General features: G+C 38.8%; 41 non-coding genes and 51 pseudogenes across 41 annotated transcripts; all 92 read left to right on the top strand.

Moving 5' to 3' along the window:
* The first annotated feature begins 56 nt into the window (after nucleotides 1-56).
* LOC146154262 (5S ribosomal RNA) lies at nucleotides 57-175 on the top strand. The gene has a single exon (XR_014495988.1). It is a non-coding gene; the product is annotated as a 5S ribosomal RNA (ribosomal RNA).
* Nucleotides 176-239: 64 nt separating this feature from the next.
* Nucleotides 240-358, top strand: LOC146154261 (5S ribosomal RNA). Its single transcript, XR_014495024.1, has one exon. It is a non-coding gene; the product is annotated as a 5S ribosomal RNA (ribosomal RNA).
* Nucleotides 359-422: 64 nt separating this feature from the next.
* LOC146154260 (5S ribosomal RNA) lies at nucleotides 423-541 on the top strand (annotated as a pseudogene).
* A 74-nt stretch (nucleotides 542-615) lies between these two features.
* Nucleotides 616-734, top strand: LOC146154259 (5S ribosomal RNA). Its single transcript, XR_014497045.1, has one exon. It is a non-coding gene; the product is annotated as a 5S ribosomal RNA (ribosomal RNA).
* A 73-nt stretch (nucleotides 735-807) lies between these two features.
* On the top strand, nucleotides 808-926 carry LOC146154258 (5S ribosomal RNA; annotated as a pseudogene).
* Nucleotides 927-1,000: 74 nt separating this feature from the next.
* On the top strand, nucleotides 1,001-1,119 carry LOC146154257 (5S ribosomal RNA). The gene has a single exon (XR_014497107.1). It is a non-coding gene; the product is annotated as a 5S ribosomal RNA (ribosomal RNA).
* Nucleotides 1,120-1,183: 64 nt separating this feature from the next.
* On the top strand, nucleotides 1,184-1,303 carry LOC146154256 (5S ribosomal RNA; annotated as a pseudogene).
* Nucleotides 1,304-1,368: 65 nt separating this feature from the next.
* LOC146154255 (5S ribosomal RNA) lies at nucleotides 1,369-1,487 on the top strand (annotated as a pseudogene).
* A 65-nt stretch (nucleotides 1,488-1,552) lies between these two features.
* Nucleotides 1,553-1,671, top strand: LOC146154254 (5S ribosomal RNA). Its single transcript, XR_014495987.1, has one exon. It is a non-coding gene; the product is annotated as a 5S ribosomal RNA (ribosomal RNA).
* A 101-nt stretch (nucleotides 1,672-1,772) lies between these two features.
* On the top strand, nucleotides 1,773-1,891 carry LOC146154253 (5S ribosomal RNA; annotated as a pseudogene).
* A 64-nt stretch (nucleotides 1,892-1,955) lies between these two features.
* LOC146154252 (5S ribosomal RNA) lies at nucleotides 1,956-2,074 on the top strand. The gene has a single exon (XR_014497890.1). It is a non-coding gene; the product is annotated as a 5S ribosomal RNA (ribosomal RNA).
* Nucleotides 2,075-2,148: 74 nt separating this feature from the next.
* LOC146154251 (5S ribosomal RNA) lies at nucleotides 2,149-2,267 on the top strand (annotated as a pseudogene).
* A 73-nt stretch (nucleotides 2,268-2,340) lies between these two features.
* Nucleotides 2,341-2,459, top strand: LOC146154250 (5S ribosomal RNA). The gene has a single exon (XR_014497543.1). It is a non-coding gene; the product is annotated as a 5S ribosomal RNA (ribosomal RNA).
* A 63-nt stretch (nucleotides 2,460-2,522) lies between these two features.
* On the top strand, nucleotides 2,523-2,641 carry LOC146154249 (5S ribosomal RNA; annotated as a pseudogene).
* Nucleotides 2,642-2,705: 64 nt separating this feature from the next.
* On the top strand, nucleotides 2,706-2,824 carry LOC146154248 (5S ribosomal RNA). Its single transcript, XR_014495647.1, has one exon. It is a non-coding gene; the product is annotated as a 5S ribosomal RNA (ribosomal RNA).
* Nucleotides 2,825-2,992: 168 nt separating this feature from the next.
* On the top strand, nucleotides 2,993-3,111 carry LOC146154247 (5S ribosomal RNA). Its single transcript, XR_014496063.1, has one exon. It is a non-coding gene; the product is annotated as a 5S ribosomal RNA (ribosomal RNA).
* Nucleotides 3,112-3,174: 63 nt separating this feature from the next.
* LOC146154246 (5S ribosomal RNA) lies at nucleotides 3,175-3,293 on the top strand (annotated as a pseudogene).
* Nucleotides 3,294-3,358: 65 nt separating this feature from the next.
* Nucleotides 3,359-3,476, top strand: LOC146154245 (5S ribosomal RNA; annotated as a pseudogene).
* Nucleotides 3,477-3,550: 74 nt separating this feature from the next.
* LOC146154244 (5S ribosomal RNA) lies at nucleotides 3,551-3,669 on the top strand. Its single transcript, XR_014496557.1, has one exon. It is a non-coding gene; the product is annotated as a 5S ribosomal RNA (ribosomal RNA).
* A 64-nt stretch (nucleotides 3,670-3,733) lies between these two features.
* Nucleotides 3,734-3,852, top strand: LOC146154243 (5S ribosomal RNA). Its single transcript, XR_014495023.1, has one exon. It is a non-coding gene; the product is annotated as a 5S ribosomal RNA (ribosomal RNA).
* A 65-nt stretch (nucleotides 3,853-3,917) lies between these two features.
* LOC146154242 (5S ribosomal RNA) lies at nucleotides 3,918-4,036 on the top strand. Its single transcript, XR_014498267.1, has one exon. It is a non-coding gene; the product is annotated as a 5S ribosomal RNA (ribosomal RNA).
* Nucleotides 4,037-4,101: 65 nt separating this feature from the next.
* LOC146154241 (5S ribosomal RNA) lies at nucleotides 4,102-4,220 on the top strand (annotated as a pseudogene).
* A 64-nt stretch (nucleotides 4,221-4,284) lies between these two features.
* Nucleotides 4,285-4,403, top strand: LOC146154240 (5S ribosomal RNA). The gene has a single exon (XR_014495021.1). It is a non-coding gene; the product is annotated as a 5S ribosomal RNA (ribosomal RNA).
* A 64-nt stretch (nucleotides 4,404-4,467) lies between these two features.
* LOC146154239 (5S ribosomal RNA) lies at nucleotides 4,468-4,586 on the top strand (annotated as a pseudogene).
* A 74-nt stretch (nucleotides 4,587-4,660) lies between these two features.
* Nucleotides 4,661-4,779, top strand: LOC146154238 (5S ribosomal RNA; annotated as a pseudogene).
* Nucleotides 4,780-4,852: 73 nt separating this feature from the next.
* Nucleotides 4,853-4,971, top strand: LOC146154237 (5S ribosomal RNA). The gene has a single exon (XR_014498156.1). It is a non-coding gene; the product is annotated as a 5S ribosomal RNA (ribosomal RNA).
* Nucleotides 4,972-5,034: 63 nt separating this feature from the next.
* Nucleotides 5,035-5,153, top strand: LOC146154236 (5S ribosomal RNA; annotated as a pseudogene).
* A 64-nt stretch (nucleotides 5,154-5,217) lies between these two features.
* Nucleotides 5,218-5,336, top strand: LOC146154235 (5S ribosomal RNA; annotated as a pseudogene).
* A 63-nt stretch (nucleotides 5,337-5,399) lies between these two features.
* Nucleotides 5,400-5,518, top strand: LOC146154234 (5S ribosomal RNA; annotated as a pseudogene).
* Nucleotides 5,519-5,592: 74 nt separating this feature from the next.
* On the top strand, nucleotides 5,593-5,711 carry LOC146154233 (5S ribosomal RNA; annotated as a pseudogene).
* A 73-nt stretch (nucleotides 5,712-5,784) lies between these two features.
* LOC146154232 (5S ribosomal RNA) lies at nucleotides 5,785-5,903 on the top strand. Its single transcript, XR_014497542.1, has one exon. It is a non-coding gene; the product is annotated as a 5S ribosomal RNA (ribosomal RNA).
* Nucleotides 5,904-5,966: 63 nt separating this feature from the next.
* On the top strand, nucleotides 5,967-6,085 carry LOC146154231 (5S ribosomal RNA; annotated as a pseudogene).
* Nucleotides 6,086-6,149: 64 nt separating this feature from the next.
* LOC146154230 (5S ribosomal RNA) lies at nucleotides 6,150-6,268 on the top strand (annotated as a pseudogene).
* Nucleotides 6,269-6,436: 168 nt separating this feature from the next.
* LOC146154229 (5S ribosomal RNA) lies at nucleotides 6,437-6,555 on the top strand. The gene has a single exon (XR_014496062.1). It is a non-coding gene; the product is annotated as a 5S ribosomal RNA (ribosomal RNA).
* Nucleotides 6,556-6,618: 63 nt separating this feature from the next.
* On the top strand, nucleotides 6,619-6,737 carry LOC146154228 (5S ribosomal RNA). The gene has a single exon (XR_014496729.1). It is a non-coding gene; the product is annotated as a 5S ribosomal RNA (ribosomal RNA).
* A 65-nt stretch (nucleotides 6,738-6,802) lies between these two features.
* Nucleotides 6,803-6,921, top strand: LOC146154227 (5S ribosomal RNA; annotated as a pseudogene).
* A 74-nt stretch (nucleotides 6,922-6,995) lies between these two features.
* Nucleotides 6,996-7,114, top strand: LOC146154226 (5S ribosomal RNA). The gene has a single exon (XR_014496780.1). It is a non-coding gene; the product is annotated as a 5S ribosomal RNA (ribosomal RNA).
* A 64-nt stretch (nucleotides 7,115-7,178) lies between these two features.
* Nucleotides 7,179-7,297, top strand: LOC146154225 (5S ribosomal RNA). Its single transcript, XR_014497494.1, has one exon. It is a non-coding gene; the product is annotated as a 5S ribosomal RNA (ribosomal RNA).
* A 65-nt stretch (nucleotides 7,298-7,362) lies between these two features.
* LOC146154224 (5S ribosomal RNA) lies at nucleotides 7,363-7,481 on the top strand (annotated as a pseudogene).
* A 64-nt stretch (nucleotides 7,482-7,545) lies between these two features.
* On the top strand, nucleotides 7,546-7,664 carry LOC146154223 (5S ribosomal RNA; annotated as a pseudogene).
* A 64-nt stretch (nucleotides 7,665-7,728) lies between these two features.
* On the top strand, nucleotides 7,729-7,847 carry LOC146154222 (5S ribosomal RNA). Its single transcript, XR_014495020.1, has one exon. It is a non-coding gene; the product is annotated as a 5S ribosomal RNA (ribosomal RNA).
* A 64-nt stretch (nucleotides 7,848-7,911) lies between these two features.
* On the top strand, nucleotides 7,912-8,030 carry LOC146154221 (5S ribosomal RNA; annotated as a pseudogene).
* A 74-nt stretch (nucleotides 8,031-8,104) lies between these two features.
* On the top strand, nucleotides 8,105-8,223 carry LOC146154220 (5S ribosomal RNA; annotated as a pseudogene).
* A 64-nt stretch (nucleotides 8,224-8,287) lies between these two features.
* LOC146154219 (5S ribosomal RNA) lies at nucleotides 8,288-8,406 on the top strand. Its single transcript, XR_014496899.1, has one exon. It is a non-coding gene; the product is annotated as a 5S ribosomal RNA (ribosomal RNA).
* Nucleotides 8,407-8,470: 64 nt separating this feature from the next.
* On the top strand, nucleotides 8,471-8,589 carry LOC146154218 (5S ribosomal RNA; annotated as a pseudogene).
* A 64-nt stretch (nucleotides 8,590-8,653) lies between these two features.
* On the top strand, nucleotides 8,654-8,772 carry LOC146154217 (5S ribosomal RNA). Its single transcript, XR_014495737.1, has one exon. It is a non-coding gene; the product is annotated as a 5S ribosomal RNA (ribosomal RNA).
* Nucleotides 8,773-8,836: 64 nt separating this feature from the next.
* Nucleotides 8,837-8,955, top strand: LOC146154216 (5S ribosomal RNA). The gene has a single exon (XR_014497889.1). It is a non-coding gene; the product is annotated as a 5S ribosomal RNA (ribosomal RNA).
* Nucleotides 8,956-9,029: 74 nt separating this feature from the next.
* On the top strand, nucleotides 9,030-9,148 carry LOC146154215 (5S ribosomal RNA; annotated as a pseudogene).
* Nucleotides 9,149-9,222: 74 nt separating this feature from the next.
* Nucleotides 9,223-9,341, top strand: LOC146154214 (5S ribosomal RNA; annotated as a pseudogene).
* A 65-nt stretch (nucleotides 9,342-9,406) lies between these two features.
* On the top strand, nucleotides 9,407-9,525 carry LOC146154213 (5S ribosomal RNA). The gene has a single exon (XR_014498266.1). It is a non-coding gene; the product is annotated as a 5S ribosomal RNA (ribosomal RNA).
* Nucleotides 9,526-9,590: 65 nt separating this feature from the next.
* On the top strand, nucleotides 9,591-9,709 carry LOC146154212 (5S ribosomal RNA; annotated as a pseudogene).
* A 64-nt stretch (nucleotides 9,710-9,773) lies between these two features.
* Nucleotides 9,774-9,892, top strand: LOC146154211 (5S ribosomal RNA). Its single transcript, XR_014495019.1, has one exon. It is a non-coding gene; the product is annotated as a 5S ribosomal RNA (ribosomal RNA).
* Nucleotides 9,893-9,956: 64 nt separating this feature from the next.
* LOC146154210 (5S ribosomal RNA) lies at nucleotides 9,957-10,075 on the top strand (annotated as a pseudogene).
* A 74-nt stretch (nucleotides 10,076-10,149) lies between these two features.
* LOC146154209 (5S ribosomal RNA) lies at nucleotides 10,150-10,268 on the top strand (annotated as a pseudogene).
* A 73-nt stretch (nucleotides 10,269-10,341) lies between these two features.
* On the top strand, nucleotides 10,342-10,460 carry LOC146154208 (5S ribosomal RNA). The gene has a single exon (XR_014498155.1). It is a non-coding gene; the product is annotated as a 5S ribosomal RNA (ribosomal RNA).
* Nucleotides 10,461-10,523: 63 nt separating this feature from the next.
* Nucleotides 10,524-10,642, top strand: LOC146154207 (5S ribosomal RNA; annotated as a pseudogene).
* A 64-nt stretch (nucleotides 10,643-10,706) lies between these two features.
* On the top strand, nucleotides 10,707-10,825 carry LOC146154206 (5S ribosomal RNA; annotated as a pseudogene).
* A 63-nt stretch (nucleotides 10,826-10,888) lies between these two features.
* On the top strand, nucleotides 10,889-11,007 carry LOC146154205 (5S ribosomal RNA; annotated as a pseudogene).
* A 73-nt stretch (nucleotides 11,008-11,080) lies between these two features.
* On the top strand, nucleotides 11,081-11,199 carry LOC146154204 (5S ribosomal RNA). Its single transcript, XR_014497541.1, has one exon. It is a non-coding gene; the product is annotated as a 5S ribosomal RNA (ribosomal RNA).
* A 63-nt stretch (nucleotides 11,200-11,262) lies between these two features.
* LOC146154203 (5S ribosomal RNA) lies at nucleotides 11,263-11,381 on the top strand (annotated as a pseudogene).
* A 64-nt stretch (nucleotides 11,382-11,445) lies between these two features.
* Nucleotides 11,446-11,564, top strand: LOC146154202 (5S ribosomal RNA; annotated as a pseudogene).
* A 168-nt stretch (nucleotides 11,565-11,732) lies between these two features.
* On the top strand, nucleotides 11,733-11,851 carry LOC146154201 (5S ribosomal RNA). Its single transcript, XR_014496061.1, has one exon. It is a non-coding gene; the product is annotated as a 5S ribosomal RNA (ribosomal RNA).
* Nucleotides 11,852-11,914: 63 nt separating this feature from the next.
* LOC146154200 (5S ribosomal RNA) lies at nucleotides 11,915-12,033 on the top strand. The gene has a single exon (XR_014496728.1). It is a non-coding gene; the product is annotated as a 5S ribosomal RNA (ribosomal RNA).
* Nucleotides 12,034-12,098: 65 nt separating this feature from the next.
* LOC146154199 (5S ribosomal RNA) lies at nucleotides 12,099-12,217 on the top strand (annotated as a pseudogene).
* Nucleotides 12,218-12,291: 74 nt separating this feature from the next.
* Nucleotides 12,292-12,410, top strand: LOC146154198 (5S ribosomal RNA; annotated as a pseudogene).
* A 64-nt stretch (nucleotides 12,411-12,474) lies between these two features.
* Nucleotides 12,475-12,593, top strand: LOC146154197 (5S ribosomal RNA). The gene has a single exon (XR_014497493.1). It is a non-coding gene; the product is annotated as a 5S ribosomal RNA (ribosomal RNA).
* A 65-nt stretch (nucleotides 12,594-12,658) lies between these two features.
* Nucleotides 12,659-12,777, top strand: LOC146154196 (5S ribosomal RNA; annotated as a pseudogene).
* A 64-nt stretch (nucleotides 12,778-12,841) lies between these two features.
* LOC146154195 (5S ribosomal RNA) lies at nucleotides 12,842-12,960 on the top strand (annotated as a pseudogene).
* A 64-nt stretch (nucleotides 12,961-13,024) lies between these two features.
* LOC146154194 (5S ribosomal RNA) lies at nucleotides 13,025-13,143 on the top strand. Its single transcript, XR_014495018.1, has one exon. It is a non-coding gene; the product is annotated as a 5S ribosomal RNA (ribosomal RNA).
* Nucleotides 13,144-13,207: 64 nt separating this feature from the next.
* LOC146154193 (5S ribosomal RNA) lies at nucleotides 13,208-13,326 on the top strand (annotated as a pseudogene).
* Nucleotides 13,327-13,400: 74 nt separating this feature from the next.
* LOC146154192 (5S ribosomal RNA) lies at nucleotides 13,401-13,519 on the top strand (annotated as a pseudogene).
* A 64-nt stretch (nucleotides 13,520-13,583) lies between these two features.
* LOC146154191 (5S ribosomal RNA) lies at nucleotides 13,584-13,702 on the top strand. Its single transcript, XR_014496898.1, has one exon. It is a non-coding gene; the product is annotated as a 5S ribosomal RNA (ribosomal RNA).
* A 64-nt stretch (nucleotides 13,703-13,766) lies between these two features.
* Nucleotides 13,767-13,885, top strand: LOC146154190 (5S ribosomal RNA; annotated as a pseudogene).
* A 64-nt stretch (nucleotides 13,886-13,949) lies between these two features.
* On the top strand, nucleotides 13,950-14,068 carry LOC146154189 (5S ribosomal RNA). The gene has a single exon (XR_014498045.1). It is a non-coding gene; the product is annotated as a 5S ribosomal RNA (ribosomal RNA).
* A 64-nt stretch (nucleotides 14,069-14,132) lies between these two features.
* On the top strand, nucleotides 14,133-14,250 carry LOC146154188 (5S ribosomal RNA; annotated as a pseudogene).
* A 74-nt stretch (nucleotides 14,251-14,324) lies between these two features.
* LOC146154187 (5S ribosomal RNA) lies at nucleotides 14,325-14,443 on the top strand (annotated as a pseudogene).
* Nucleotides 14,444-14,517: 74 nt separating this feature from the next.
* Nucleotides 14,518-14,636, top strand: LOC146154186 (5S ribosomal RNA; annotated as a pseudogene).
* Nucleotides 14,637-14,709: 73 nt separating this feature from the next.
* LOC146154185 (5S ribosomal RNA) lies at nucleotides 14,710-14,828 on the top strand. Its single transcript, XR_014497540.1, has one exon. It is a non-coding gene; the product is annotated as a 5S ribosomal RNA (ribosomal RNA).
* A 63-nt stretch (nucleotides 14,829-14,891) lies between these two features.
* On the top strand, nucleotides 14,892-15,010 carry LOC146154184 (5S ribosomal RNA; annotated as a pseudogene).
* Nucleotides 15,011-15,074: 64 nt separating this feature from the next.
* Nucleotides 15,075-15,193, top strand: LOC146154183 (5S ribosomal RNA). Its single transcript, XR_014496383.1, has one exon. It is a non-coding gene; the product is annotated as a 5S ribosomal RNA (ribosomal RNA).
* Nucleotides 15,194-15,361: 168 nt separating this feature from the next.
* Nucleotides 15,362-15,480, top strand: LOC146154182 (5S ribosomal RNA). Its single transcript, XR_014496060.1, has one exon. It is a non-coding gene; the product is annotated as a 5S ribosomal RNA (ribosomal RNA).
* A 63-nt stretch (nucleotides 15,481-15,543) lies between these two features.
* LOC146154181 (5S ribosomal RNA) lies at nucleotides 15,544-15,662 on the top strand (annotated as a pseudogene).
* Nucleotides 15,663-15,727: 65 nt separating this feature from the next.
* Nucleotides 15,728-15,846, top strand: LOC146154180 (5S ribosomal RNA; annotated as a pseudogene).
* A 74-nt stretch (nucleotides 15,847-15,920) lies between these two features.
* On the top strand, nucleotides 15,921-16,039 carry LOC146154179 (5S ribosomal RNA). Its single transcript, XR_014495719.1, has one exon. It is a non-coding gene; the product is annotated as a 5S ribosomal RNA (ribosomal RNA).
* A 64-nt stretch (nucleotides 16,040-16,103) lies between these two features.
* On the top strand, nucleotides 16,104-16,222 carry LOC146154178 (5S ribosomal RNA). Its single transcript, XR_014495017.1, has one exon. It is a non-coding gene; the product is annotated as a 5S ribosomal RNA (ribosomal RNA).
* A 65-nt stretch (nucleotides 16,223-16,287) lies between these two features.
* LOC146154177 (5S ribosomal RNA) lies at nucleotides 16,288-16,406 on the top strand (annotated as a pseudogene).
* Nucleotides 16,407-16,471: 65 nt separating this feature from the next.
* On the top strand, nucleotides 16,472-16,590 carry LOC146154176 (5S ribosomal RNA; annotated as a pseudogene).
* Nucleotides 16,591-16,654: 64 nt separating this feature from the next.
* On the top strand, nucleotides 16,655-16,773 carry LOC146154175 (5S ribosomal RNA). The gene has a single exon (XR_014495015.1). It is a non-coding gene; the product is annotated as a 5S ribosomal RNA (ribosomal RNA).
* A 64-nt stretch (nucleotides 16,774-16,837) lies between these two features.
* LOC146154174 (5S ribosomal RNA) lies at nucleotides 16,838-16,956 on the top strand (annotated as a pseudogene).
* A 65-nt stretch (nucleotides 16,957-17,021) lies between these two features.
* LOC146154173 (5S ribosomal RNA) lies at nucleotides 17,022-17,140 on the top strand (annotated as a pseudogene).
* Nucleotides 17,141-17,214: 74 nt separating this feature from the next.
* On the top strand, nucleotides 17,215-17,333 carry LOC146154172 (5S ribosomal RNA). The gene has a single exon (XR_014495718.1). It is a non-coding gene; the product is annotated as a 5S ribosomal RNA (ribosomal RNA).
* Nucleotides 17,334-17,397: 64 nt separating this feature from the next.
* Nucleotides 17,398-17,516, top strand: LOC146154171 (5S ribosomal RNA). The gene has a single exon (XR_014495014.1). It is a non-coding gene; the product is annotated as a 5S ribosomal RNA (ribosomal RNA).
* The last annotated feature ends 10 nt before the right edge of the window (nucleotides 17,517-17,526 follow it).

Below are 17,526 nucleotides of genomic sequence, written 5' to 3'. Positions count from 1 at the left end.
TTATTTAAGTTTTTACATTTTTAAATAGATTAGACCTAAAAATGTTGACCAATACTGGCTACGACCATACCAGGTTGAATGCACCCGATCTCGTCCGATCTCGGAAGTTAAGCAACGTCGGGATTGGTTAGTACTTGGATGGGTGACCACCTAGGAATACCAATTGTCGTAGGCACAATATGATTTGTTTAAGTTTTTACATTTTTAAATAGATTACACCATAAATGTTGACCAATACTGTCTACGACCATACCAGGTTGAATGCACCCGATCTCGTCCGATCTCGGAAGTTAAGCAACGTCGGGATTGGTTAGTACTTGGATGGGTGACCGCCTAGGAATACCAATTGTCGTAGGCAAAATATGATTTATTTAAGTTTTTACTTTTTTAAATAGGTTAGACGTAAAATGTTGAGAAATACTGCTTACGACCATACCAGGTTGAATGCACCCGATCTCTTCCGATCTCGGAAGTCAAGCAACGTCGGGATTGGTTAGTACTTGGATGGGTGACCGCATAGGAATTCCAATTGTCATAGGCAAAATATGATTCCTAAAATATATTTAAATGTTAACATTTTTAAAGATTTTAGACCAAAAAATGTTGACCAATACTGTCTACGACCACACCAGGTTGAATGCACCCGATCTCGTCCGATCTCGGAAGTTAAGCAACTTTGGGATTGGTTAGTACTTGGATGGGTGACCGCCTAGGAATACCAATTGTCATAGGCAAAATATGATTTTCAAATATATTTAAATGTTAACATTTTTAAAGATTTTAGACCAAAAAATGTTGACCAATACTGTCTACGACCATACCAGGTTGAATGCACCCGATCTCGTCCGATCTCGGAAGTTAAGCAATGTCGGGATTGGTTAGTACTTGGATGGGTGACCGCATAGGAATTCCAATTGTCATAGGCAAAATATGATTTATAAAATATATTTAAATGTTAACATTGTTGAAGATTTTAGACCAAAAAATGTTTACCAATACTGTCTACGACCATACCAGGTTGAATGCACCCGATCTCGTCCGATCTCGGAAATTAAGCAACGTCGGGATTGGTTAGTACTTGGATGGGTGACCGCCTAGGAATACCAATTGTCGTAGGCATAATATCATTTATTTAAGTTTTTACATTTTTAAATAGATTAGACCATAAATGTTGACAAATACTGTCTACGACCGTACCAGGTTGAATGCACCCCGATCTCGTCCGATCTCGGAAGTTAAGCAACGTCGGGATTGGTTAGTACTTGGATGGGTGACCGCCTAGGAATACCAATTGTCGTAGGCAAAATATGATTTATTTAAGTTTTTACATTTTTAAATAGATTAGACCAAAAAATGTTGACCAATACTGGCTACGAACATACCAGGTTGAATGCACCCGATCTCGTCCGATCTCGGAAGTTAAGCAACGTCGGGATTGGTTAGTACTTGGATGGGTGACCGCCTAGGCGTACCAATTGTCGTAGGCAAAATATGATTTATTTAAGTTTTTACATTTTTAAATAGATTAGACCTAAAAATGTTGACCAATACTGGCTACGACCATACCAGGTTGAATGCACCCGATCTCGTCCGATCTCGGAAGTTAAGCAACGTCGGGATTGGTTAGTACTTGGATGGGTGACCACCTAGGAATACCAATTGTCGTAGGCACAATATGATTTGTTTAAGTTTTTACATTTTTAAATAGATTAGACCATAAATGTTGACCAATACTGTCTACGACCATACCAGGTTGAATGCACTACCAAACTGTCTACGGCCATACCAGGTTCAATGCACCCGATTTCGTCCGATCTCGGAAGTTAAGCAACGTTGGGATTGGTTAGTACTTGGATGAGTGACCGCCTAGGAATACCAATTGTCGTAGGCAAAATATGATTTATTTAAGTTTTTACTTTTTTAAATAGATTAGACGTAAAATGTTGATAAATACTGCTTACGACCATACCAGGTTGAATGCACCCGATCTCGTCCGATCTCGGAAGTTAAGCAACGTCGGGATTGGTTAGTACTTGGATGGGTGACCGCATAGGAATTCCAATTGTCATAGGCAAAATATGATTTATAAAATATATTTAAATGTTAACATTTTTGAAGATTTTAGACCAAAAAATGTTGACCAATACTGTCTACGACCAAACCAGGTTGAATGCACACGATCTCGTCCGATCTCGGAAGTTAAGCAACATCGGGATTGGTTGGTACTTGGATGGGGGCCCGCCTAAGAATACCAATTGTCATAGGCAAAATATTATTTTTAAAATATATTTAAATGTTAGCATTTTAAAGATTTTAGACCAAAATATGTTTACCAACACTGTCTACGACCATACCAGGTTCAATGCACCCGATCTCGTCCGATCTCGGAAGTTAAGCAACGTTGGGATTGGTTAGTACTTGGATGGGTGACCGCCTAGGAATACCAATTGTCGTAGGCACAATATGATTTATTTAAGTTTTACATTTTTAAATAGATTAGACCATAAATGTTGACCAATACTGTCCACGACCATACCAGGTTGAATGCACACGATCTCGTCCGATTTCAAAAGTTAAGCAACGTCGGGATTGGTTAGTACTTGGATGGGTGACCGCCTAGGAATACCAATTGTCGTTGGCACAATATGATTTATTTAAGTTTTTGCATTTTTAAATAGATTAGACCATAAATGTTGACGATTACTGCCTACGACCATACCAGGTTGAATGCACCCGATCTCGTCCGATCTCGGAAGTTAATCAACGTCGGGATTGGTTAGTACTTGGATGGGTGACCGCCTAGGAATACCAATTGTCGTAGGCAAAATAAGATTTATTTAAGTTTTGACATTTTTAAATAGATTAATCCAAAAAATGTTGACCAATACTGGCTACGACCATACCTAGGAATACCAATTGTCGTAGGCACAATATGATTTATTTAAGTTTTTACATTTTTAAATTGATTAGACCATAAATGTTGACCAATACTGTCTACGACCATACCAGGTTGAATGCACCCGATCTCCTCCGATCTCGGAAGTTAAGCAACGTCGGGATTGGTTAGTACTTGGATGGGTGACCGCCTAGGAATACCAATTGTCGTAGGCAAAATATGATTTAATTAAGTTTTTATTTTTAAAATAGAATAGACATAAAATGTTGAGAAATACTGCTTACGACCATACCAGGTTGAATGCATCCGATCTCGTCCGATCTCGGAAGTTAAGCAACGTCGGGATTGGTTAGTACTTGGATGGGTGACCGCCTAGGAATACCAATTGTCGAAGGCAAAATATGATTTATTTAAGTTTTTACATTTTTAAACAGATTAGACCAAAAAATGTTGACCAATACTGGCTACGACCATACCAGGTTGAATGCACCCGATCTCGTCCGATCTCGGAAGTTAAGTAACGCCGGGATGGTTAGTACTTGGATGGGTGACCGCCTAGCAATACCAATTGTCATAGGCAAAATATGATTTTTAAAATATATTTAAATGTTAACATTTTTGAAGATTTTAGACCAAAAAATGTTGACCAATACTGTCTACGACCATACCAGGTTGAATGCACCCGATCTCGTCCGATCTCGGAAGTTAAGCAACGTCGGGATTGGTTAGTACTTGAATGGGTGACCGCCTATGAATACCAATTGTCGTAGGCATAATATCATTTATTTAAGTTTTTACATTTTTAAATAGATTAGACCATAAATGTTGACCAATACTGTCTACGACCATACCAGGTTGAATGCACCCGATCTCGTCCGATCTCGGAAGTTAAGCAACGTCGGGATTGGTTAGTACTTGGATGGGTGACCGCCTAGGAATACCAATTGTCGTAGGCAAAATATGATTTATTTAAGTTTTTACATTTTTAAATAGATTAGACCAAAAAATGTTGACCAATACTGGCTACGAACATACCAGGTTGAATGCACCCGATCTCGTCCGATCTCGGAAGTTAAGCAACGTCGGGATTGGTTAGTACTTGGATGGGTGACCGCCTAGGAATACCAATTGTCGTAGGCAAAATATGATTTATTTAAGTTTTTACATTTTTAAATAGATTAGACCTAAAAATGTTGCCCAATACTGCATACGACCATACCAGGTTGAATGCACCCCATCTCGTCCAATCTCGGAAGTTAAGCAACGTCGGGATTGGTTAGTACTTGGATGGGTGACCGCATAGGAATACCAATTGTCGTAGGCACAATATGATTTGTTTAAGTTTTTACATTTTTAAATAGATTAGTCCATAAATGTTGACCAATACTGTCTACGACCATACCAGGTTGAATGCACCCGATCTCGTCCGATCTCGGAAGTTAAGCAACGTCGGGATTGGTTAGTACTTGGATGGGTGACCGCCTAGGAATACCAATTGTCGTAGGCAAAATATGATTTATTTAAGTTTTTACTTTTTTAAATAGATTAGACGTAAAATGTTGAGAAATAGTGCTTACGACCATACCAGGTTGAATGCACCCGATCTCGTCCGATCTCGGAAGTTAAGCAACGTCGGGATTGATTAGTACTTGGATGGGTGACCGCATAGGAATTCCAATTGTCATAGGCAAAATATGATTTATAAAATATATTTAAATGTTAACATTTTTGAAGATTTTAGACCAAAAAATGTTGACCAATACTGTCTACGACCAAACCAGGTTGAATGCACACGATCTCGTCCGATCTCGGAAGTTAAGCAACATCGGGATTGGGTGCTACTTGGATGGGTGACCGCCTAGGAATACCAATTGTCATAGGCAAAATATTATTTTTAAAATATATTTAAATGTTAGCATTTTAAAGATTTTAGACCAAAAAATGTTTACCAACACTGTCTACGACCATACCAGGTTCAATGCACCCGATCTCGTCCGATCTCGGAAGTTAAGCAACGTTGGGATTGGTTAGTACTTGGATGGGTAACCGCCTAGGAATACCAATTGTCGTAGGCACAATATGATTTATTTAAGTTTTACATTTTTAAATAGATTAGACCATAAATGTTGACCAATACTGTCCACGACCATACCAGGTTGAATGCACACGATCTCGTCCGATCTCGGAAGTGAAGCAACGTCGGGATTGGTTAGTACTTGGATGGGTGACCGCCTAGCAATACCAATTGTCGTAGGCACAATATGATTTATTTAAGTTTTTACATTTTTAAATAGATTAGACCATAAATGTTGACGATTACTGTCTACGACCATACCAGGTTGAATGCACCCGATCTTGTCCGATCTCGGAAGTTAAGCAACGTCCGGATTGGTTAGTACTTGGATGGGTGACCGCCTAGGAATACCAATTGTCGTAGGCAAAATATGATTTATTTAAATTTTACTTTTTTAAATAGATTAGACGTAAAATGTTGAGAAATAGTGCTTACGACCATACCAGGTTGAATGCACCCGATCTCGTCCGATCTCGGAAGTTAAGCAACGTCGGGATTGATTAGTACTTGGATGGGTGACCGCATAGGAATTCCAATTGTCATAGGCAAAATATGATTTATAAAATATATTTAAATGTTAACATTTTTGAAGATTTTAGACCAAAAAATGTTGACCAATACTGTCTACGACCAAACCAGGTTGAATGCACACGATCTCGTCCGATCTCGGAAGTTGAGCAACATCGGGATTGGTTGCTACTTGGATGGGTGACCGCCTAGGAATACCAATTGTCATAGGCAAAATATTATTTTTAAAATATATTTAAATGTTAGCATTTTAAAGATTTTAGACCAAAAAATGTTTACCAACACTGTCTACGACCATACCAGGTTCAATGCACCCGATCTCGTCCGATCTCGGAAGTTAAGCAACGTTGGGATTGGTTAGTACTTGGATGGGTGACCGCCTAGGAATACCAATTGTCGTAGGCACAATATGATTTATTTAAGTTTTACATTTTTAAATAGATTAGACCATAAATGTTGACCAATACTGTCCACGACCATACCAGGTTGAATGCACACGATCTCGTCCGATCTCGGAAGTGAAGCAACGTCGGGATTGGTTAGTACTTGGATGGGTGACCGCCTAGCAATACCAATTGTCGTAGGCACAATATGATTTAATTAAGTTTTTACATTTTTAAATAGATTAGACCATAAATGTTGACGATTACTGTCTACGACCATACCAGGTTGAATGCACCCGATCTTGTCCGATCTCGGAAGTTAAGCAACGTCCGGATTGGTTAGTACTTGGATGGGTGACCGCCTAGGAATACCAATTGTCGTAGGCAAAATAAGATTTATTTAAGTTTTTACATTTTTAAATAGATTAGACCAAAAAATGTTGACCAATACTGGCTACGACCATACCTAGGAATACCAATTGTCGTAGGCACAATATGATTTATTTAAGTTTTTACATTTTCAAATTGATTAGATCATAAATGTTGACCAATACTGTCTACGACCATACCAGGTTGAATGCACCCGATCTCCTCCGATCTCGGAAGTTAAGCAACGTCGGGATTGGTTAGTACTTGGATGGGTGACCGCCTAGGAATACCAATTGTCGTAGGCAAAATATGATTTATTTAAGTTTTTATTTTTAAATTAGAATAGACATAAAAGGTTGAGAAATACTGCTTACGACCATACCAGGTTGAATGCATCCGATCTCGTCCGATCTCGGAAGTTAAGCAACGTCGGGATTGGTTAGTACTTGGATGGGTGACCGCCTAGGAATACCAATTGTCGTAGGCAAAATATGATTTATTTAAGTTTTTACATTTTTAAATAGATTAGACCAAAAAATGTTGACCAATACTGGCTACGACCATACCAGGTTGAATGCACCCGATCTCGTCCGATCTCGGAAGTTAAGCAACGTCGGGATTGGTTAGTACTTGGATGGGTGACCGCCTAGCAATACCAATTGTCATAGGCAAAATATGATTTTTAAAATATATTTAAATGTTAACATTTTCAAAGATTTTAGACCAAAAAATGTTGACCAATACTCTCTACGACCATACCAGGTTGAATGCACCCGATCTCGTCCGATCTCGGAAGTTAAGCAACGTCGGGATTGGTTAGTACTTGGATGGGTGACCGCCTAGGAATACCAATTGTCGTAGGCATAATATCATTTATTTAAGTTGTTACATTTTTAAAAAGATTAGACCATAAATGTTGACCAATACTGTCTACGACCATACCAGGTTGAATGCACCCGATCTCGTCCGATCTCGGAAGTTAAGCAACGTCGGGATTGGTTAGTACTTGGATGGGTGACCGCCTAGGAATACCAATTGTGGTAGGCAAAATATGATTTATTTAAGTTTTTACATTTTTAAATAGATTAGACCAAAAAATGTTGACCAATACTGGCTACGAACATACCAGGTTGAATGCACCCGATATCGTCCGATCTCGGAAGTTAAGCAACGTCGGGATTGGTTAGTACTTGGATGGGTGACCGCCTAGGAATACCAATTGTCGTAGGCAAAATATGATTTATTTAATTTTTACATTTTTAAATAGATTAGACCTAAAAATGTTGACCAATACTGGCTACGACCATACCAGGTTGAATGCACCCCATCTCGTCCGATCTCGGAAGTTAAGCAACGTCGGGATTGGTTAGTACTTGGATGGGTGACCGCCTAGGAATACCAATTGTCGTAGGCACAATATGATTTGTTTAAGTTTTTTCATTTTTAAATAGATTAGACCATAAATGTTGACCAATACTGTCTACGACCATACCAGGTTGAATGCACCCGATCTCGTCCGATCTCGGAAGTTAAGCAACGTCGGGATTGGTTAGTACTTGGATGGGTGACCGCCTAGGAATACCAATTGTCGTAGGCAAAATATGATTTATTTAAGTTTTTACTTTTTTAAATAGATTAGACGTAAAATGTTGAGAAATACTGCTTACGACCATACCAGGTTGAATGCACCCGATCTCGTCCGATCTCGGAAGTTAAGTAAAGTCGGGATTGGTTAGTACTTGGATGGGTGACCGCCTAGCAATACCAATTGTCATAGGCAAAATATGATTTTTAAAATATATTTAAATGTTAACATTTTTAAAGATTTTAGACCAAAAAATTTTGACCAATACTGTCTACGACCATACCAGGTTGAATGCACCCGATCTCGTCCGATCTCGGAAGTTAAGCAACGTCGGGATTGGTTAGTACTTGGATTGGTGACCGCCTAGGAATACCAATTGTCGCAGGCACAATATGATTTATTTAAGTTTTTACATATTTAAATAGATTAGACCATAAATGTTGACCAATACTGTCTACGACCATACCAGGTTGAATGCACCCGATCTCGTCCGATCTCGGAAGTTAAGCAACGTCGGGATTGGTTAGTACTTGGATGGGTGACCGCCTAGGAATACCAATTGTCGTATGCAAAATATGATTTATTTAAGTTTTTACTTTTTTAAATAGATTAGACGCAAAATGTTGAGAAATACTGCTTACGACCATACCAGGTTGAATGCACCCGATCTCGTCCGATCTGGGAAGTTAAGCAACGTCGGGATTGGTTAGTACTTGGATGGGTGACCGCCTAGGAATACCAATTGTCGTAGGCACAATATGATTTATTTAAGTTTTTACATATTTAAATAGATTAGACCATAAATGTTGCCCAATACTGTCTACGACCATACCAGGTTGAATGCACCCGATCTCGTCCGATCTCGGAAGTTAAGCAACGTCGGGATTGGTTAGTACTTGGATGGGTGACCACCTAGGAATACCAATTGTCGTAGGCAAAATATGATTTATTTAAGTTTTTACTTTTTTAAATAGATTAGACGTAAAATGTTGATAAATACTGCTTACGACCATACCAGGTTGAATGCACCCGATCTCGTCCGATCTCGGAAGTTAAGCAACGTCGGGATTGGTTAGTACTTGGATGGGTGACCGCATAGGAATTCCAATTGTCATAGGCAAAATATGATTTATAAAATATATTTAAATGTTAACATTTTTGAAGATTTTAGACCAAAAAATGTTGACCAATACTGTCTACGACCATACCAGGTTGAATGCACCCGATCTCGTCCGATCTCGGAAGTTAAGCAACGTCGGGATTGGTTAGTACTTGGATGGGTGACCGCCTAGCAATACCAATTGTCATAGGCAAAATATTATTTTTAAAATATATTTAAATGTTAAAATTTTTAAAGATTCTAGACCAAAAAATGTTGACCAATACTGTCTACGACCAAACCAGGTTGAATGCACACGATCTCGTCCGATCTCGGAAGTTAAGCAACGTCGGGATTGGTTAGTACTTGGATGGGTGACCGCCTAGGAATACCAATTGTCGTAGGCAAAATATGATTTATTTAAGTTTTTACATTTTTAAATAGATTAGACCAAAAAATGTTGACCAATACTGGCTACGAACATACCAGGTTGAATGCACCCGATCTCGTCCGATCTCGGAAGTTAAGCAACGTCGGGATTGGTTAGTACTTGGATGGGTGACCGCCTAGGAATACCAATTGTCGTAGGCAAAATATGATTTATTTAAGTTTTTACATTTTTAAATAGATTAGACCTAAAAATGTTGCCCAATACTGCATACGACCATACCAGGTTGAATGCACCCCATCTCGTCCGATCTCGGAAGTTAAGCAACGTCGGGATTGGTTAGTACTTGGATGGGTGACCGCATAGGAATACCAATTGTCGTAGGCACAATATGATTTGTTTAAGTTTTTACATTTTTAAATAGATTAGTCCATAAATGTTGACCAATACTGTCTACGACCATACCAGGTTGAATGCACCCGATCTCGTCCGATCTCGGAAGTTAAGCAACGTCGGGATTGGTTAGTACTTGGATGGGTGACCGCCTAGGAATACCAATTGTCGTAGGCAAAATATGATTTATTTAAGTTTTTACTTTTTTAAATAGATTAGACGTAAAATGTTGAGAAATAGTGCTTACGACCATACCAGGTTGAATGCACCCGATCTCGTCCGATCTCGGAAGTTAAGCAACGTCGGGATTGATTAGTACTTGGATGGGTGACCGCATAGGAATTCCAATTGTCATAGGCAAAATATGATTTATAAAATATATTTAAATGTTAACATTTTTGAAGATTTTAGACCAAAAAATGTTGACCAATACTGTCTACGACCAAACCAGGTTGAATGCACACGATCTCGTCCGATCTCGGAAGTTAAGCAACATCGGGATTGGTTGCTACTTGGATGGGTGACCGCCTAGGAATACCAATTGTCATAGGCAAAATATTATTTTTAAAATATATTTAAATGTTAGCATTTTAAATATTTTAGACCAAAAAATGTTTACCAACACTGTCTACGACCATACCAGGTTCAATGCACCCGATCTCGTCCGATCTCGGAAGTTAAGCAACGTTGGGATTGGTTAGTACTTGGATGGGTAACCGCCTAGGAATACCAATTGTCGTAGGCACAATATGATTTATTTAAGTTTTACATTTTTAAATAGATTAGACCATAAATGTTGACCAATACTGTCCACGACCATACCAGGTTGAATGCACACGATCTCGTCCGATCTCGGAAGTGAAGCAACGTCGGGATTGGTTAGTACTTGGATGGGTGACCGCCTAGCAATACCAATTGTCGTAGGCACAATATGATTTATTTAAGTTTTTACATTTTTAAATAGATTAGACCATAAATGTTGACGATTACTGTCTACGACCATACCAGGTTGAATGCACCCGATCTTGTCCGATCTCGGAAGTTAAGCAACGTCCGGATTGGTTAGTACTTGGATGGGTGACCGCCTAGGAATACCAATTGTCGTAGGCAAAATATGATTTATTTAAATTTTACTTTTTTAAATAGATTAGACGTAAAATGTTGAGAAATAGTGCTTACGACCATACCAGGTTGAATGCACCCGATCTCGTCCGATCTCGGAAGTTAAGCAACGTCGGGATTGATTAGTACTTGGATGGGTGACCGCATAGGAATTCCAATTGTCATAGGCAAAATATGATTTATAAAATATATTTAAATGTTAGCATTTTAAAGATTTTAGACCAAAAAATGTTTACCAACACTGTCTACGACCATACCAGGTTCAATGCACCCGATCTCGTCCGATCTCGGAAGTTAAGCAACGTTGGGATTGGTTAGTACTTGGATGGGTGACCGCCTAGGAATACCAATTGTCGTAGGCACAATATGATTTATTTAAGTTTTACATTTTTAAATAGATTAGACCATAAATGTTGACCAATACTGTACACGACCATACCAGGTTGAATGCACACGATCTCGTCCGATCTCGGAAGTGAAGCAACGTCGGGATTGGTTAGTACTTGGATGGGTGACCGCCTAGCAATACCAATTGTCGTAGGCACAATATGATTTATTTAAGTTTTTACATTTTTAAATAGATTAGACCATAAATGTTGACGATTACTGTCTACGACCATACCAGGTTGAATGCACCCGATCTTGTCCGATCTCGGAAGTTAAGCAACGTCCGGATTGGTTAGTACTTGGATGGGTGACCGCCTAGGAATACCAATTGTCGTAGGCAAAATAAGATTTATTTAAGTTTTTACATTTTTAAATAGATTAGACCAAAAAATGTTGACCAATACTGGCTACGACCATACCTAGGAATACCAATTGTCGTAGGCACAATATGATTTATTTAAGTTTTTACATTTTCAAATTGATTAGATCATAAATGTTGACCAATACTGTCTACGACCATACCAGGTTGAATGCACCCGATCTCCTCCGATCTCGGAAGTTAAGCAACGTCGGGATTGGTTAGTACTTGGATGGGTGACCGCCTAGGAATACCAATTGTCGTAGGCAAAATATGATTTATTTAAGTTTTTATTTTTAAATTAGAATAGACATAAAAGGTTGAGAAATACTGCTTACGACCATACCAGGTTGAATGCATCCGATCTCGTCCGATCTCGGAAGTTAAGCAACGTCGGGATTGGTTAGTACTTGGATGGGTGACCGCCTAGGAATACCAATTGTCGTAGGCAAAATATGATTTATTTAAGTTTTTACATTTTTAAATAGATTAGACCAAAAAATGTTGACCAATACTGGCTACGACCATACCAGGTTGAATGCACCCGATCTCGTCCGATCTCGGAAGTTAAGCAACGTCGGGATTGGTTAGTACTTGGATGGGTGACCGCCTAGCAATACCAATTGTCATAGGCAAAATATGATTTTTAAAATATATTTAAATGTTAACATTTTCAAAGATTTTAGACCAAAAAATGTTGACCAATACTCTCTACAACCATACCAGGTTGAATGCACCCTATCTTCACCGATCTCGGAAGTTAAGCAACGTCGGGATTGGTTAGTACTTGGATGGGTGACCGCCTAGGAATACCAATTGTCGTAGGCATAATATCATTTATTTAAGTTGTTACATTTTTAAAAAGATTAGACCATAAATGTTGACCAATACTGTCTACGACCATACCAGGTTGAATGCACCCGATCTCGTCCGATCTCGGAAGTTAAGCAACGTCGGGATTGGTTAGTACTTGGATGGGTGACCGCCTAGGAATACCAATTGTGGTAGGCAAAATATGATTTATTTAAGTTTTTACATTTTTAAATAGATTAGACCAAAAAATGTTGACCAATACTGGCTACGAACATACCAGGTTGAATGCACCCGATATCGTCCGATCTCGGAAGTTAAGCAACGTCGGGATTGGTTAGTACTTGGATGGGTGACCGCCTAGGAATACCAATTGTCGTAGGCAAAATATGATTTATTTAATTTTTACATTTTTAAATAGATTAGACCTAAAAATGTTGACCAATACTGGCTACGACCATACCAGGTTGAATGCACCCCATCTCGTCCGATCTCGGAAGTTAAGCAACGTCGGGATTGGTTAGTACTTGGATGGGTGACCGCCTAGGAATACCAATTGTCGTAGGCACAATATGATTTGTTTAAGTTTTTTCATTTTTAAATAGATTAGACCATAAATGTTGACCAATACTGTCTACGACCATACCAGGTTGAATGCACCCGATCTCGTCCGATCTCGGAAGTTAAGCAACGTCGGGATTGGTTAGTACTTGGATGGGTGACCGCCTAGGAATACCAATTGTCGTAGGCAAAATATGATTTATTTAAGTTTTTACTTTTTTAAATAGATTAGACGTAAAATGTTGAGAAATACTGCTTACGACCATACCAGGTTGAATGCACCCGATCTCGTCCGATCTCGGAAGTTAAGTAAAGTCGGGATTGGTTAGTACTTGGATGGGTGACCGCCTAGCAATACCAATTGTCATAGGCAAAATATGATTTTTAAAATATATTTAAATGTTAACATTTTTAAAGATTTTAGACCAAAAAATTTTGACCAATACTGTCTACGACCATACCAGGTTGAATGCACCCGATCTCGTCCGATCTCGGAAGTTAAGCAACGTCGGGATTGGTTAGTACTTGGATTGGTGACCGCCTAGGAATACCAATTGTCGCAGGCACAATATGATTTATTTAAGTTTTTACATCTTTAAATAGATTAGACCATAAATGTTGACCAATACTGTCTACGACCATACCAGGTTGAATGCACCCGATCTCGTCCGATCTCGGAAGTTAAGCAACGTCGGGATTGGTTAGTACTTGGATGGGTGACCGCCTAGGAATACCAATTGTCGTATGCAAAATATGATTTATTTAAGTTTTTACTTTTTTAAATAGATTAGACGCAAAATGTTGAGAAATACTGCTTACGACCATACCAGGTTGAATGCACCCGATCTCGTCCGATCTGGGAAGTTAAGCAACGTCGGGATTGGTTAGTACTTGGATGGGTGACCGCCTAGGAATACCAATTGTCGTAGGCACAATATGATTTATTTAAGTTTTTACATATTTAAATAGATTAGACCATAAATGTTGCCCAATACTGTCTACGACCATACCAGGTTGAATGCACCCGATCTCGTCCGATCTCGGAAGTTAAGCAACGTCGGGATTGGTTAGTACTTGGATCGGTGACCACCTAGGAATACCAATTGTCGTAGGCAAAATATGATTTATTTAAGTTTTTACTTTTTTAAATAGATTAGACGTAAAATGTTGATAAATACTGCTTACGACCATACCAGGTTGAATGCACCCGATTCGTCCGATCTCGGAAGTTAAGCAACGTCGGGATTGGTTAGTACTTGGATGGGTGACCGCATAGGAATTCCAATTGTCATAGGCAAAATATGATTTATAAAATATATTTAAATGTTAACATTTTTGAAGATTTTAGACCAAAAAATGTTGACCAATACTGTCTACGACCATACCAGGTTGAATGCACCCGATCTCGTCCGATCTCGGAAGTTAAGCAACGTCGGGATTGGTTAGTACTTGGATGGGTGACCGCCTAGCAATACCAATTGTCATAGGCAAAATATTATTTTTAAAATATATTTAAATGTTAAAATTTTTAAAGATTCTAGACCAAAAAATGTTGACCAATACTGTCTACGACCAAACCAGGTTGAATGCACACGATCTCGTCCGATCTCGGAAGTTAAGCAACATCGGGATTGGTTGGTACTTGGATGGGGGACCGCCTAGGAATACCAATTGTCATAGGCAAAATATTATTTTTAAAATATATTTAAATGTTAGCATTTTAAAGATTTTAGACCAAAATATGTTTACCAACACTGTCTACGACCATACCAGGTTCAATGCACCCGATCTCGTCCGATCTCGGAAGTTAAGCAACGTTGGGATTGGTTAGTACTTGGATGGGTGACCGCCTAGGAATACCAATTGTCGTAGGCACAATATGATTTATTTAAGTTTTACATTTTTAAATAGATTAGACCATAAATGTTGACCAATACTGTCCACGACCATACCAGGTTGAATGCACACGATCTCGTCCGATTTCGAAAGTTAAGCAACGTCGGGATTGGTTAGTACTTGGAAGGGTGACCGCCTAGGAATACCAATTGTCGTTGGCACAATATGATTTATTTAAGTTTTTGCATTTTTAAATAGATTAGACCATAAATGTTGACGATTACTGTCTACGACCATACCAGGTTGAATGCACCCGATCTCGTCCGATCTCGGAAGTTAATCAACGTCGGGATTGGTTAGTACTTGGATGGGTGACCGCCTAGGAATACCAATTGTCGTAGGCAAAATAAGATTTATTTAAGTTTTTACATTTTTAAATAGATTAATCCAAAAAATGTTGACCAATACTGGCTACGACCATACCTAGGAATACCAATTGTCGTAGGCACAATATGATTTATTTAAGTTTTTACATTTTTAAATTGATTAGACCATAAATGTTGACCAATACTGTCTACGACCATACCAGGTTGAATGCACCCGATCTCCTCCGATCTCGGAAGTTAAGCAACGTCGGGATTGGTTAGTACTTGGATGGGTGACCGCCTAGGAATACCAATTGTCGTAGGCAAAATATGATTTAATTAAGTTTTTATTTTTAAAATAGAATAGACATAAAATGTTGAGAAATACTGCTTACGACCATACCAGGTTGAATGCATCCGATCTCGTCCGATCTCGGAAGTTAAGCAACGTCGGGATTGGTTAGTACTTGGATGGGTGACCGCCTAGGAATACCAATTGTCGAAGGCAAAATATGATTTATTTAAGTTTTTACATTTTTAAATAGATTAGACCAAAAAATGTTGACCAATACTGGCTACGACCATACCAGGTTGAATGCACCCGATCTCGTCCGATCTCGGAAGTTAAGTAACGTCGGGATTGGTTAGTACTTGGATGGGTGACCGCCTAGCAATACCAATTGTCATAGGCAAAATATGATTTTTAAAATATATTTAAATGTTAACATTTTTGAAGATTTTAGACCAAAAAATGTTGACCAATACTGTCTACGACCATACCAGGTTGAATGCACCCGATCTCGTCCGATCTCGGAAGTTAAGCAACGTCGGGATTGGTTAGTACTTGAATGGGTGACCGCCTAGGAATACCAATTGTCGTAGGCATAATATCATTTATTTAAGTTTTTACATTTTTAAATAGATTAGACCATAAATGTTGACCAATACTGTCTACGACCATACCAGGTTGAATGCACCCGATCTCGTCCGATCTCGGAAGTTAAGCAACGTCGGGATTGGTTAGTACTTGGATGGGTGACCGCCTAGGAATACCAATTGTCGTAGGCAAAATATGATTTATTTAAGTTTTTACATTTTTAAATAGATTAGACCAAAAAATGTTGACCAATACTGGCTACGAACATACCAGGTTGAATGCACCCGATCTCGTCCGATCTCGGAAGTTAAGCAACGTCGGGATTGGTTAGTACTTGGATGGGTGACCGCCTAGGGATACCAATTGTCGTAGGCAAAATATGATTTATTTAAGTTTTTACATTTTTAAATAGATTAGACCTAAAAATGTTGCCCAATACTGCATACGACCATACCAGGTTGAATGCACCCCATCTCGTCCGATCTCGGAAGTTAAGCAACGTCGGGATTGGTTAGTACTTGGATGGGTGACCGCCTAGGAATACCAATTGTCGTAGGCACAATATGATTTGTTTAAGTTTTTTCATTTTTAAATAGATTAGACCATAAATGTTGACCAATACTGTCTACGACCATACCAGGTTGAATGCACCCGATCTCGTCCGATCTCGGAAGTTAAGCAACGTCGGGATTGGTTAGTACTTGGATGGGTGACCGCCTAGGAATACCAATTGTCGTAGGCAAAATATGATTTATTTAAGTTTTTACTTTTTTAAATAGATTAGACGTAAAATGTTGAGAAATACTGCTTACGACCATACCAGGTTGAATGCACCCGATCTCGTCCGATCTCGGAAGTTAAGTAAAGTCGGGATTGGTTAGTACTTGGATGGGTGACCGCCTAGGAATACCAATTGTCGAAGGCAAAATATGATTTATTTAAGTTTTTACATTTTTAAATAGATTAGACCAAAAAATGTTGACCAATACTGGCTACGACCATACCAGGTTGAATGCACCCGATCTCGTCCGATCTCGGAAGTTAAGTAACGTCGGGATTGGTTAGTACTTGGATGGGTGACCGCCTAGCAATACCAATTGTCATAGGCAAAATATGATTTTTAAAATATATTTAAATGTTAACATTTTTGAAGATTTTAGACCAAAAAATGTTGACCAATACTGTCTACGACCATACCAGGTTGAATGCACCCGATCTCGTCCGATCTCGGAAGTTAAGCAACGTCGGGATTGGTTAGTACTTGAATGGGTGACCGCCTAGGAATACCAATTGTCGTAGGCATAATATCATTTATTTAAGTTTTTACATTTTTAAATAGATTAGACCATAAATGTTGACCAATACTGTCTACGACCATACCAGGTTGAATGCACCCGATCTCGTCCGATCTCGGAAGTTAAGCAACGTCGGGATTGGTTAGTACTTGGATGGGTGACCGCCTAGGAATACCAATTGTCGTAGGCAAAATATGATT

Source organism: Ascidiella aspersa, chromosome 4 (genome assembly GCF_963924565.1).
Source record: "Ascidiella aspersa chromosome 4, kaAscAspe10.2, whole genome shotgun sequence".
In the NCBI taxonomy this organism is placed as follows: domain Eukaryota; kingdom Metazoa; phylum Chordata; class Ascidiacea; order Phlebobranchia; family Ascidiidae; genus Ascidiella; species Ascidiella aspersa.
Note: the sequence above shows the minus strand (reverse complement) of the source record. Positions and strands in the feature narration are given on the sequence as shown.